The 12,925-nt window shown below is 42.3% G+C and overlaps 1 protein-coding gene across 7 annotated transcripts in view; it reads right to left on the bottom strand.

The window, feature by feature from the left end:
• The window catches only part of NOL4 (nucleolar protein 4), a gene marked incomplete at its 5' end in the record, with an annotated part of 199,607 nt that overhangs the window by 107,517 nt on the left and 79,165 nt on the right, over nucleotides 1-12,925 (bottom strand). The window contains one exon of one of the 7 annotated variants that reach the window (XM_084888714.1): nucleotides 5,792-5,888. The exons of the other annotated variants lie outside the window; for them this stretch is intronic. Of the gene's footprint in view, nucleotides 1-5,791; nucleotides 5,889-12,925 lie in introns of those variants that run through there. 7 annotated transcript variants of the gene reach the window in all.

Raw genomic sequence — 12,925 nt, forward strand, 5'->3', positions numbered from 1 at the left:
GCTGATGGGATGAATGATGAGTGGACACATGAATGGATGGATGAATAATCTGAGGAAAGCATTATTTCTATTGAAGCCCCAACTGTCTTGTCCTCTTATTGGAGGACAAGATGGTTCTGTGACAGGAAGTGGCTATGATCAGATCTGAAGCACCTAGTACAGTGCAAGTTTCCTCATATTAGTTATATTCACTCCCCAAACGATTCCTTGACATAGATATTATGTAGAAAGTTTCATCTACACTGCGTCCAATAGCTTGCTTATTTAAAACATAAGACACACACACACACACATATACACACACACACACACAAACACACACATCCCAGGCAAAAACTATAAAAAATGATTGTTTCCTTATCATTAATTCTCCATGTAGCATCCAAAATGCCTCATTTAAGAAACGAGAGTGCAAGTTGCAGAGGGATCTGGAATAATCCTCTATTAGTCTTATGACTTTAAAAATATTCCTTGACCTTTCTAAGCATCAGTTTCCTCATTCTAAAACAGGATATAATTGTGTGTGCCTGGCGGTAGTGTGAGAATTAAATGAGATCATGTGTATAAAAAGGTGTATTACAGAAGGATAAGAGGATAAGCTTTCCTTGAGGAGAGAGGCAGCTGCCTCCCACCCACCAGCCCCTCTGGGGGGTGTCTTTTGGAAAACATAGAGGTGTGACAGAGGACCAGCCTTTTGGTTGCCCATGCAAGATTCGAACTTGTGAACCCTCAACTTCTAAGTGCATGCCTGCAGAGTTTGCTCAAGGCTTTCACAAGGTAGACAGAAGATAATGCATCTATGTATCTCTTAAGGCGATAGAGAAATGGTAATTGTTCCTTATTCTACTTGGCCATATAAATAGGTGTGAAAGTCTACCCAGGCTTTGCAGTCACTTCCACAACACCTCTTACTGCATAATAAACGGTTTCCTTTTTCTCCTATATGGGCAGAGAGGGGTCTTATTTTGGCATGATTGCTTTATTTCCCCAACCATTATGAACTACAAAGGAACAACATGTTAATTGTTGAGGTTGTTATTATAATTACTATCACTATTTTGGGATTACACAGATAGAAAATTATGACAGTTCTCCACATAAAAGAAACAATACTGCTGGCCCTAACAGGGCAGGTCCTACAAAAGCGGTTTTTCTAAAAAAATTCAGCTATTTACTTTTTTTCTATATATTAAATTTACTTTTATCATTAATTAATGCCAAGAGCAGAGCATAACAGTTCTCTAGCAAAAAAATTATTAAATTTTGGAATTGTCAGACTCTGGTAATAAGTGATAAACTTCTTTTTAACCACACTAAAAAGTTGTACTTGAGCAAAAAAACTGACATCAAGTTCTCACATACTCTTAATTGCTATTCACACACTTTAAAGAGGAAAGGACAAAGAGAGAGCAGCAGAATGAATGCTAAAGATGTCATGGAGCTGAAACCGGTTTGGCTCAGTGGATAGAGCTGCAGACTGAGGGGTCCCAGATTCAATTCCGGTCAAGGCATGTACCTTGGTTGCGGGCACATTCCTAGTGGGGGATGTGCACGAGGCAGCTGATCGACGTTTCTCTCTCATCAATGTTTCTAGCTTTCTATACCTCTCCATTTCTCTCTTTAAACAATCAATAATATATATATATATATATATATATATATATATATATATATATATATATAAAAGATGCCATGGAATTTCATCAATAATGGGAACTAAAATAAACTACATTACGAGTAACTTAACTACTACAATTAAAAGTAGTATTTGCGTTTTAAGACTTAAAGATCAAACAAGATGTCTGAAACAAGATTTACTGCTGCCTTTATTACCACCATTGATTTCCTCCAAAACCCCCCTTCCTATCGACTTCCCCTTTGTCTACCAATGGTTCTCACCAACCCAAGAGCTTTCAGACTACCTAGGGTTCCAGGTTTGAAAAAAAATTTTAATGCTACCCAATCATCTGCCAAGCTTATACTATGTTTGCTTTGCCATACTGCTTAATACAACATATATATATATACAAAATTCTTTTTTTACAATATATTTTTATTGATTTCAGAGCAGAAGGGAGAGAGAGAGAGACCAAGAAACATTGGTGATGAGAAAGAATCATTGATAGGCTGCCTCTTGCATACCCCACACTGGGGATCAAGCCCACAACCTGGACATGTACCCTGACAGGGAATGGAACCATGACCCTCCTCCTAGTTCATAGGTCAACACTCAACCAGGGTACCATGTAGGGTGGGCTATATATTTTTCTCTATAATTATTTTTCAATTACACTTTACCCTCAATATTATTTTGTATTAGTTTCAGATGGACCGCATTGAGTTTTCTATCAGTGATTGTCACCAGATTATTTTTCTGAATGCCTGACTTTAACATTTTGCAACTGTCTTGTCACCTGACACTTGGCAGAGGCTAAATAAGTCTTGGTTGATTTAATTTAATACATGAATTCCACTGATTATGTGTCTGTGACTTCTTTCTCACCTGGTCCCTAGTTTTAACTCTCAGTGCTTCTCTCCTAGTTTAGGTCTCAGTCCTAATCAGTTCCCCTGTGGCCCATTCATCTCACTCCACATGTGTAGGATATGCCTCCACAGAGCACTGCTCCGATTTCTTCTGCTGGGTCACCAATACTCACTGGCCCCATCTGCCTTCTAATGTACATCAACAAAGGTTTACAGCCCAGACTCACATTCTGGTCTTTCTGAAACCTAATTTATGCCAGCCATCTTCCCCATACACCAGGCTACCTGTTTGCTTACCCTAAGATAGGGGTGTCGAACTCAATCAGAGAAGGGGCCAAAATCTAAAATCCAGCCTAAATCGCGGGCCGAATGGTTTACTGAACAGTCATAAACTGACAATGTCATAAACTGACAGCGGAGTGCAGTGATGACAGCGCGGTGCGGGCCACATTGCAAAGCCTAGCGGGCTGGATTTGGCTCGCGGGCCTTGTGTTTGACACATGTGCCCTAAGAAGACAGATAAATTTAGCATCTTACATATTTCTCCAGGGTCATATAAGGTCAAACCCTGAACATATAAGGAGAAGGTTGTTTGTTTTTGTTTTTTATATCAGCATAACCCCTAAACTTTTAAAAAGAGAAGATGAATCATCTCTATCTCACAGTTCTACAGAGTGGTCTTTCCAACCAACAGGGTGTCATAGAACTGAACCTCACATCATAGTCAAATTGAACCTTAATGTGGTTTTTAAAAGCAAAAGCAAAGTGTTCACACCACAGTGTTGCCTTTTTTGTTAAGTCGATATGTACAGTAACCGTACTGGGAGGTTTAGAAGCCTTCCTCAGTTCCCATGAAACCTGACCATTAGGAAATCGTGCCCTCAGGCCTCTCACACCAGGTTACTTGGAGAGTGCTCCCTACAAGCTGATGGGGAGGTTCTCCCCTCTCTCTCTGTGTATGTTCTGCTTTCACACGCAAATGCTCCCACCATTTCTAGGTCCCCAACCCCAGAGCTTTCAGACCACCTTGATTTCCTAAAGATTTTCCATCTTCAACGGACTCCTGGCTCTCCCAGGGACATTCAGAACCTCTGCAGCCAGCTGGGGAATGGGGTGGCCTGTGCTTTCAGACTCCCCAGGGGCTGGCTCCCCAGGACTGACTGGGCCTTGGAAAGTGACCTCTTCTCTCCAGTGAGACCTGGGCACAGCAGCAGAGGCCAATCAGAGCAGCCTCAGAGGCAGCCCACCCCCACCCTCTGCAACCTGCAGCACTGGCAATGGTTCAGTCCCCACTTTATCATAAAAGAAATCAAGTACATGAGACAGGAATCGGGACGTTCTAAGCGCCATGACAAAAAGTTATGTTGTTTTGCTTTTCTGTAACTGGTTAAGAATACCTCTAAGAAACTTGGGTGAAGGTAGCGAATGAGTTAAGTCTCTGACTCAATCCCTTTTCAATCCTTCTTTAGTTATTTTTGTATGCTTTATTCTGTTATCTCAATCAATGGGGCCCCTTCTTCTCAGCCATCTTCTTCTTTCCCAGTTCTCTTTGATTGATTCTGAGCTCAGCCTACATGAGCCCCAAAAGTCTCTCTTTTTTTAGGCCTGAGGTCATCGGTTTCCTCATTTTTTGCCCCAAGTCCATGAAGAGAGATAGCCATGCTAATTTGTTTTATATGGGGGAGGGGAGGGCTGGGGAGAAGCAGCAGATTTGCTTTCTCTGTGATTGTGAAGGGCCCTATCGTGAACTATTGGGAGGAATCACTGAAGAGAGGTTGTCGGAATAATGAGCCATCGCTCACAAAAGGGGCTCCTGACTTGCTGCTTTGTCTCCATTTTCTTAAGAGCATCGGGCTCCTGCATAGTTACAGCCTGAATGCCGTCAAGCCGAGTATGACCCTTATGATTCTGTGTGTATTCCCTTACATACAAAGAGAAGGATTTCATGTACCCTCCTCACCTGGCTGGCCCTTCATGTCTCAGCCCCCTGGTCTATGCGAGCATCAAGTTCCAGGGAAAAGGGGTATGCGTGTGGTCTCCACTCCGCTTCGGCTGCAGCCCCCGAGCCTCTCCCTCCTCTCAGTCAGAGCAATCACACTTCAGATGGCAATTAGCGATTTTTATGGTAATGGCTATACTTAGCCTTCTCGGTGATATTAATTGTCCTGTGACAGTACATCAGGATCCTAGGCTTCGGTACGCAGAACCCGGTTTCTAAATTTACATTATAAATAAATGGCCGTGATCAAAACAACAAGAAAACATGACAGACCGCATAATGAATTTTCACTATGATATGAACACTTTAGATTGAAAAACACACACTTTTAGAGTCATACACACTGGGAGCCAAAACCACACAGCGTACATATGAGTAACACAGGAGGCAAAACCTAGGTGTTCTTGGAATGTCTTTATGTTTGGAGGTGGATTGAAGTGTACTTTGAAGTAATTAAGTTTCTGAAAGAGCAGGCATCTCCATTGTAGCTATTAACATCAAACAGTTCACATCCACGGCAAGGTTTCCCAGCTCTTCAGCTACAATATAATGAATCCCTAGTAATTGTGGAAAGATCTGTGCAAATACAAATCTAAATAAACCCACCTCACAGCACCCCCAGAACAAAATGCATTTGAGGCAACAGAAAGTCTTAGAGGATTTACACATTGCACTGCCTTATGCTGACAAATTTAAGCAGTAGCACCACACAGAAGAGCTAAATTAATTAATCTTCCCCAAAGAACGTCTTTTTGTCATATTATAACACACTTAAAAGAACGAAGCCACTTGCATACTTCTGAAAAGATTTTGGGAAAAAAAAAAAAAAAATATATATATATATATATATATATATATATATATATATATATACACACACATAATTTAAAAAGCACATTTGCAATCCTAAAATGAAATCTCATCACTTTTAGTGTTGAAAAACACACCTTCATACACATATAGGTTTTTTTTGTGTGTTTTTTTTTCAATGAGTCTTTCTCTCTCTATGAAATTTAAAAGCACAAAAATAGAAGGTCAATAAATTAAGTGCATAAGCATAGGAACACTTTCCTTGCTTATCTAATGTTGACACGATCCCAGGATTTTAGATGGATGTTTCAAAAGTCTCCCAAAATGTCCCCTCAAGTTTCTGATGTGGCCAACCCTTTCCAACCACCTGGACGAGGAAGGCACCGCTAATCTGGTCAGAGCCCCAGCAGGCATCCTCCTGCTGCGTGGGACGGTCTGCAGCCAGACTTCCACAAGCCTCATCCATCAACATCCTGGACTGCAGGGGCGGACACTTACTGTGAATTCTGCTCTTCAACGTAAGCCCCCGCGCCTGTGGCGCGCCCAGTCTAGCCTTGTGGAAGCGGCATCCCTCAGGCGCGGTCCACCCTTTCTCTCCAAGTGCGCCCAGGGATTAGTCTGACTTCCCCTAAATTCTCTCCTTTGCACAGTAAGAGCTAATCTTTCCTGTATGAAGCAGGAGGTGGTGTTGCTATGACAACAGAGCACATTCTAGCAGTGGGACTACAGAGATGAACCTTCAAAGACTCCGGCAAGCAGGCACTCAGTTCTCCCTCAGGGCCAGGGGCTCCCTCCTCCAGGAGGTGATCCCCCAGCAAGTTCACCGGCGGCTGGGCTGCTGATAAATTATCCGTGCGTTTTGCTACGGGGGAATGGAGATCGCTGGGTGGGAACGTGGCTGGAAGATCACAGGATTATTTAACAAAAGTGCCCTTCCCAGGCAGGCTGCATTGCCAATTGCCAATGCTCTGGGTAGCGGTTTTAAAACACTACCCTAATCTTCAAGCCTTCTGTTTGCTCGAAAGTTTTCCTGCAATCCGAGTAATGTGTTAGGCATGGCATCATGAAGGGGAAAGCTCTATCTTTTTTGTTTGTTGGTTTGTATATCATCCGACTGTATCTACCTGGAGCTTAGACACACACACACACACACACACACACACACACACACTCACACACACACATTAATTTTCTCTCTCCAGCTTCCCTGTCTGGAGCCTTGCAGCTTCCGGGTAGGGGAGGGGCTATGCTAACAAAAGCACATTCTCGCAGCCACATCTGCATACAGACATTAGCCCAGGAGTAACCACCAGGAGCCTTAATCACTGGAAAACACTCCTCAGCGGAGTGCAGCGGCAGAGGAGATCCACCATCAGCTCAGGCTGAATGAGGCACCACAGCGTCCTCTTTACAGACACAGCGGCGGCAGTTTGGGGGAAATTACTGACACATAACTTTATTACACATTTTTTTAAACAGTCAACAGTGCATTTTTTTCATCTTTAATTTTTAATTAAATTTATGGAGGCAACAATGTTAATAAGATGATGTCTAAGATCCTGGTAGATAGAGTCGGATGATATACAAACCAACAAACAAAAAAGAATGCATTCTACTAGTCCGGACTGAGTACATTTCTGAACACTCACTTCTCTTCAGAAACATTCCTGTGGATTCAGCCCATCCATCCATCGTCCATCTCTTTCATTAAAAGGAAAGGACACGGGGCTGGGGAAGTTTTCTTCTCTTGGCAGCAGAGGGTCCATGTACAACCCACCCTGAGTGCGGTGTCCACCCAGGAAGGACCCACATGTCCCTTCTACTCCAGGGTGTCCGCTGTCCTTCCCCCTTCTCAATCCCCTGTGCCCGGAGCCTCTTCTACACACCACCCTGCCCCACACAAGGCTGTCATTACTCTCCTTTGTGGCTGAAGCAACATAATTCTCATCACCTACACCAAGCATGTCAAACTCCAGGCCTGCAGGCCCCATGCCTTGTTTATTTGGCCCGTGTGAGGCTTTGAGTTTGACATGCTTGATCTACGCCTACCATTTCGAGTGCAAAGGGAGAATCACTCTATGAATGTTGCTGTCACTCACAGGTGAGGGAACCTATAGCTTAGACCAGTGGTCGGCAAACTCATTAGTCAACAGAGCCAAGTATCAACAGTACAACCATTGAAATTTCTTTTGAGAGCCAACTTTTTAAACTTAAACTTCTCCTAATGCCACTTCTTCAAAACAGACTTGCCCAGGCTGCGGTATTTTATGGAAGAGCCACACTCAAGGGGCCAAAGAGCCGCATGTGGCTTGCAAGCCGCGGTTCGCCGACCACTGGCTTAGCCGGATCCTAAGTCCTATGGGACTGACAGGCTATCATAGTTACTTGTTGTTTATCACCCAAATGTGTGGGAAAGCCTTAAGATAGCCCTGGCTGGTGTTTCTCAGTGGTTAGAGTGTGATCCCAGGCACCCATGGGCCCTGGGGTTGATTCCCAGTCAAGGGCATGAACCTGTCCAGGTTTAATCTCCACCCAGACAAAGGTGCATGCAGGAAGCAACCAATTGATGAGTCTCTCTCATATCGATGTTCTCTCCTTCTCCCCCCTCCCTCACTTCCATTCTCTTTAAAAAGCAATGGGGAAAAAATCCTTACATGTGGATTAACAAAACAAAAGAGAGAGAGAAAAAGAGAGAGAGAGAGAGAGAGAGAGAGAGAGAGAGAGAGAGAGAGAGAGAGAGAAGAAAAAGAAAAGAAAAGCCTCAAGATATTAACTACTAGTAGAATGTCAATATTAAAGGTACTGCGTGTTTACACTGAGTCATACATATAACATGGACAGGCCATTGTGAAACCCATGTGGCTTTTTAATTTCTATCATAGTTAGAATAACAGTTAAATGTGTTTCATGTGTGCCTTGGTTCGTGTCTGCAGGACACATGCCCTTGCCTCATGGGTACCAGCAGGGCCTGCCCCCATGATCCTATTCGCACAGCTCTTTCCAATACATTCTCATAATTCAAAAAGTTACGGCAACTGCTTCCATTATGTGCATTATTATCTAATTAGTAACAAGCTTTTTTTTTTTTTTTCCTTTCCATTTTTCACTCTCATCTTCAGGGAAACTGGATAAATGCCAAAATACGTAAACAACATATGGTACTTTCAAAATCAACCAACCAGAATTACTTATTTCTGATAAACCTCTTAGCTAAAAAAAAAAAAAAAAAAATTGTTAAAAAATAATTTCCAGCACTAACAGCTAATGTTTACCATCTGCTAATCCTTTAAGACTAACTACCTGGAAATCAGTCACATTGTATGTTTTCTAGCTCTCCTTTGCCCCAAAGGATAATATTCTTTTTTTTCTAAAGTTTATTTTTAAGTAGGTCATGCTGAGAGTACACCAATTTAGACTTCAATTTTGAAAGCGATTTATAACCTTTCACTAAGGTTATATAAATGCAAGAAATTAATGCTGTTCAAAATTTAAGAGTTTTATAATTTTCACGGGTCAATTTTATAAGCCCATAATTTTTCAACATGATAATCAGTGTAATTGTTAAATTATAGTAATATGTTTGTCTTGGGAGGAAGAGGGCCAGATAAAATAGAGGGAAGAGCATTGTTTTCAAAACCAGTTTTGAAGCTGAACCCCAAGGAAGCTCTGGGGAAAGAGGCCGAGAGACCCTGGGTCCGGGGCAGGGGGAGCACAGGGCAGGTGAAGAGCCGTTTTCTAAAAGCCGCCTTTGGTAGAAAGCCTGAGGCCCCGTCTTTGGACTTTTGGGGACACTGCGCACAGACAAATGCACTGCTAATCTTGTCAGGCCTCAGTTTCCTCACTTTAAAAGTGTGTGGGGGGAAACAGTGCTTATCTAATGGAAATATTATGAGAATTCAAGGAGTAAACATACTTAACAATCTCCTCACAGTTCCTAGAATATGGAAAATACTATGTAAAGTCCGGTTTTATTTAGGATTTTCAAGACAGAGACTAAATATTATTCACTAGAGGCCCAGTGCACGAAATTCTTACACTTGGGGCAGGGGAGGGGAGTATGTCCCTCAGCCCAACCTGCACCCTCTCCAATTAGGGACCCCTTGGGGGATGTCTGACTACTGGTTTAGGCCCAATCACACAGGTTGGACATCCCTTTAGCAATCCGGGACTGCTGGCTCCTAACCGTTCTCCAGCCTGGCTGATCACCCACTAACCACTCCTCTGCCAGCCTGATTGATGCCTAACTGCTCCCCTGCTGGCCCAATTGCCCCCAACTGCCCTCCCCTGATGACCCAGTTGCCAGTAACTGCCCTCCCCTGCTGGCTTGGTTGCCCCCAACTTCCATCCCCTGCCCAGTCAACCCCAACTGCCCTCCCCTGCTGGCCATCTTTTAGCAGCCATCTTGTGACCACAGGGGGGTGGCCATCTTGTATGCGATGGCTCAATAGTCAGTCAATTTGCATATTACCTTTTTCTTTTATAGGATTGTTGCTGTTCCAAACACATGTATATGCACTCAATAGTTGTACCAAAGTATTTTTTCATACCATCTATATGATTTTAATATCTAATAGAGTAAAATGAATATATGATATCTATGGATTCTAAAATATATCAGAAGTATTAATCCTATATAACTAATTATTATGGGTTTATAAAATTCAGTACATAAATATGTATTCAAATAATGAATGAAGTCAAGTTTAAATATGTAGATCCTGTGTATTAATTCTGTTTGAAGAACTATTTGCTGAACAACTGTGACTTACTACAATTAGTGGGATCTTTCAATATAAACGACATAATCCCTTTTAGTTTCACAAGAGAATGAGTTATTTGTTAAATCTATATTTTAAAAAAGCCCTGGTTTTGAATGATATTCCAGGTGCTGTTCCTGTCTTCAGCAGGTTCACCATCTAATAGCAACTGGCCTTTGTTCAGCACATGCTCTGTGCCAGGACAGTTTGAGGAGCTGGAGATACAAGAGAAAACCAGAGAGAAAGAATGCCATATCTCTAAAAGTTTACCCCAGTGTGAGTGAGTGTATGTGTGTGGGTGTGTATGCACACACGCACGCGTGTATGTGTTGGGGGGCAGACAATGTGAGTATGTAAGCACACTATAACCGCCTGAGGGGAAACTAAGCCAGATGAGGAACTAGGAAGCACAGTGGAAATAAAGGGTCCTGGGAAGTTAAGAAAGGGAACAGCTAACTTTTTCCCAAGGAATCTGAGGATGCTCCCTACGGGGGAGGAGGGTGGATTCCAACTAGGAATTTTAAAAACAAATATGTAAAAATTCTTACTTGTACATGAAAATGTCTTTTTTCACATCATCTATATGATTTTAATACCTAATGACACAAAGTGAAAAATAACATTTAAAAATACTACAGCCTGTCAAAATAGAAAGATAAATCTACTAATTATTATGGGCTTACACTGTTTAAAAATATTGCAGTCAATTAAAAAACCTGTTATTTTTGCAGCTTACTTTGACACTACTATTTATTCTTCTAAGATATAAAATAAAATAAAAAGAAACAAATAACTCAGTACTACATTATATAACAAAATAAATTACAGATGGTTTAAATTAAAAAAAAAAAGTTGTAAATGCATGGTAAAATATTTAGATTTTAAAAGCATAAACATAGAGGAAAACAAACTCCGAAATAACTGTTAGATAAAGGGCTTCCGGTGTGGTCCAGGAACTGACACATACATGCCTATCCTCACTGTTTATTAAATGATCACTTATTTAGCACCAATCATGTGTTCAGAAAAGGAAATTAAAAAAAAAAATGATGTGCCTTCTAGAAGTCTACGGTCTAGCAATAGAGACAGATAGACAAGTACACTGCCTCTACCGCTTGGTGACAGACTGTCATGTAATGATGCACAGGATGCTACGAGAGGACCTAGCAGAGAACTGTCCCGGCCCGGGGAGGCAGGCACATGGTATCACCAAAGGAGCAGTAGACGCTGCCTTCATGGGATGGATTGGTGTAGGCAATGCCACCATGGAGGATTCCCAGGAAAGCAAATGTCTAAACGTGCAGGCTGCAGGGCTGTTTGAAGGCATCAGACAGCCACCAGGCAGCCAGCACTGAAGAGCCCAAGCTGCCGGAGAGAAGGAAATGAAGGAACTATGCCCCAACATGCCCTAGGCAGCTCTCCCTCAGGACAAATGGAACTTCCTGTGGAGAGAGACCAAGACTATCAGCATCTGCTGTTCACTGGCAGAGAAGGGAAGAAGACTTTTGGAAATCTCATGATATTATGATACTATAAGGGGGGGAAAAGATGGATTTCACATCAAAAAAGGTAGTCTGGGTGTGAGTAGGCAAGTTCTCATTGAAAGGGTAGTGGGACGGAAGTAAGACCACAACCAGCACCATTCCTGAGACCTTCTGGAATACACAATATCCATAAATTAAAAAGTATAAGGCAAACCAAGAAACAGGATCAAGAAAAATAGTGATTATAGAAAAGAGACAATGGACATACACAGATAATCCGGTTATTGGAGTTGTAAGAAATGGATTGTAAAATAACTGATTATTATGTTAAAGAGGATAGAGGAAAAGAAGTGTGAATTTCATCAGAATTGGAATCTATAAAAGGAAATTCAAGAATGTTACATGTGAAGTAATTAAAATTCAGCATTTAATAGATACAATGGATAATAAACATAACGAGCACTAGTGAGTTGGAAAACAGACCAGTAGTGTATATGCAGGTTGAAAACTGAATGCAATGCTTGAAAAGCACAGAGTGTCTGTTTCCTGTTTGGTTTGCTGATTTCTCCCAAGTACCCACAGCAATGCCTGGTATGTATGAGTTGAATTAATTCACTGTTTTAGGAGAAAATAGACATATTTGTGAGAAAACCAGGGATTAGAGAAGGTCTAGAGTAGGTTTCTAAGGAAGAGGCCTACATGACCTGAGACAAGAAATATTGCTTCTCTGTGTTTGGCAGTGAGTGCAGAAGGCAATGGGTGGGGGTGAGGTGCTGTCCATGGAACGCCCTGAGCTGCTCAGCACACAGGTGCTATGTAGATGAGGAAACACTGCCTCGCTCTGTGCTTGACTCCAAATTACAAAGTATTTCTCAGACATTCAGCATTAATTTCTCCAGGAAACAAAACTTCAAATTAACTTAGAGGTGAATATGCCCTAAGTGGCCCAAATTTCATACTAAGGTGTCGTATAAAACAAAAAAAGGCTTTATATTATCATGGAGTAGTGACTTATGTGTATTATCCTATCCAATAAAAGGGTAATATGCAAATTAGCCATCTCTCCATCACAAAGATAGAGGTGCCCAATCCTCTCAGTCCTGCCAGAGTCCCCCAGTGCCCGGGGGGCGGGCGCTGAAAGCGGGCAGTGTGAGCGGCCTGGTGGAGTACTTACTTCATTGCCACAGTGACGAGGCAAGCATTCCCCACCTGGCCAAAGATGGACTTCTGGCTAGGCAAGGGCATAGAACACTTGTGTCATCACCCAGGCGACAAGTCAAGCATTCCGTGCCCAGCTGTGATGGGCCTCTGGGCCTCGGAGAGCCTCTGGGCAGCAGGCGTAGAGCGGCCAGGCCCTGCAGAGAACTACTGGTGCACAGATTCATGTGCAG

This window comes from Pipistrellus hanaki (assembly GCF_964339955.1).
Source record: "Pipistrellus hanaki genome assembly, chromosome: 6".
NCBI classification, from domain to species: domain Eukaryota; kingdom Metazoa; phylum Chordata; class Mammalia; order Chiroptera; family Vespertilionidae; genus Pipistrellus; species Pipistrellus hanaki.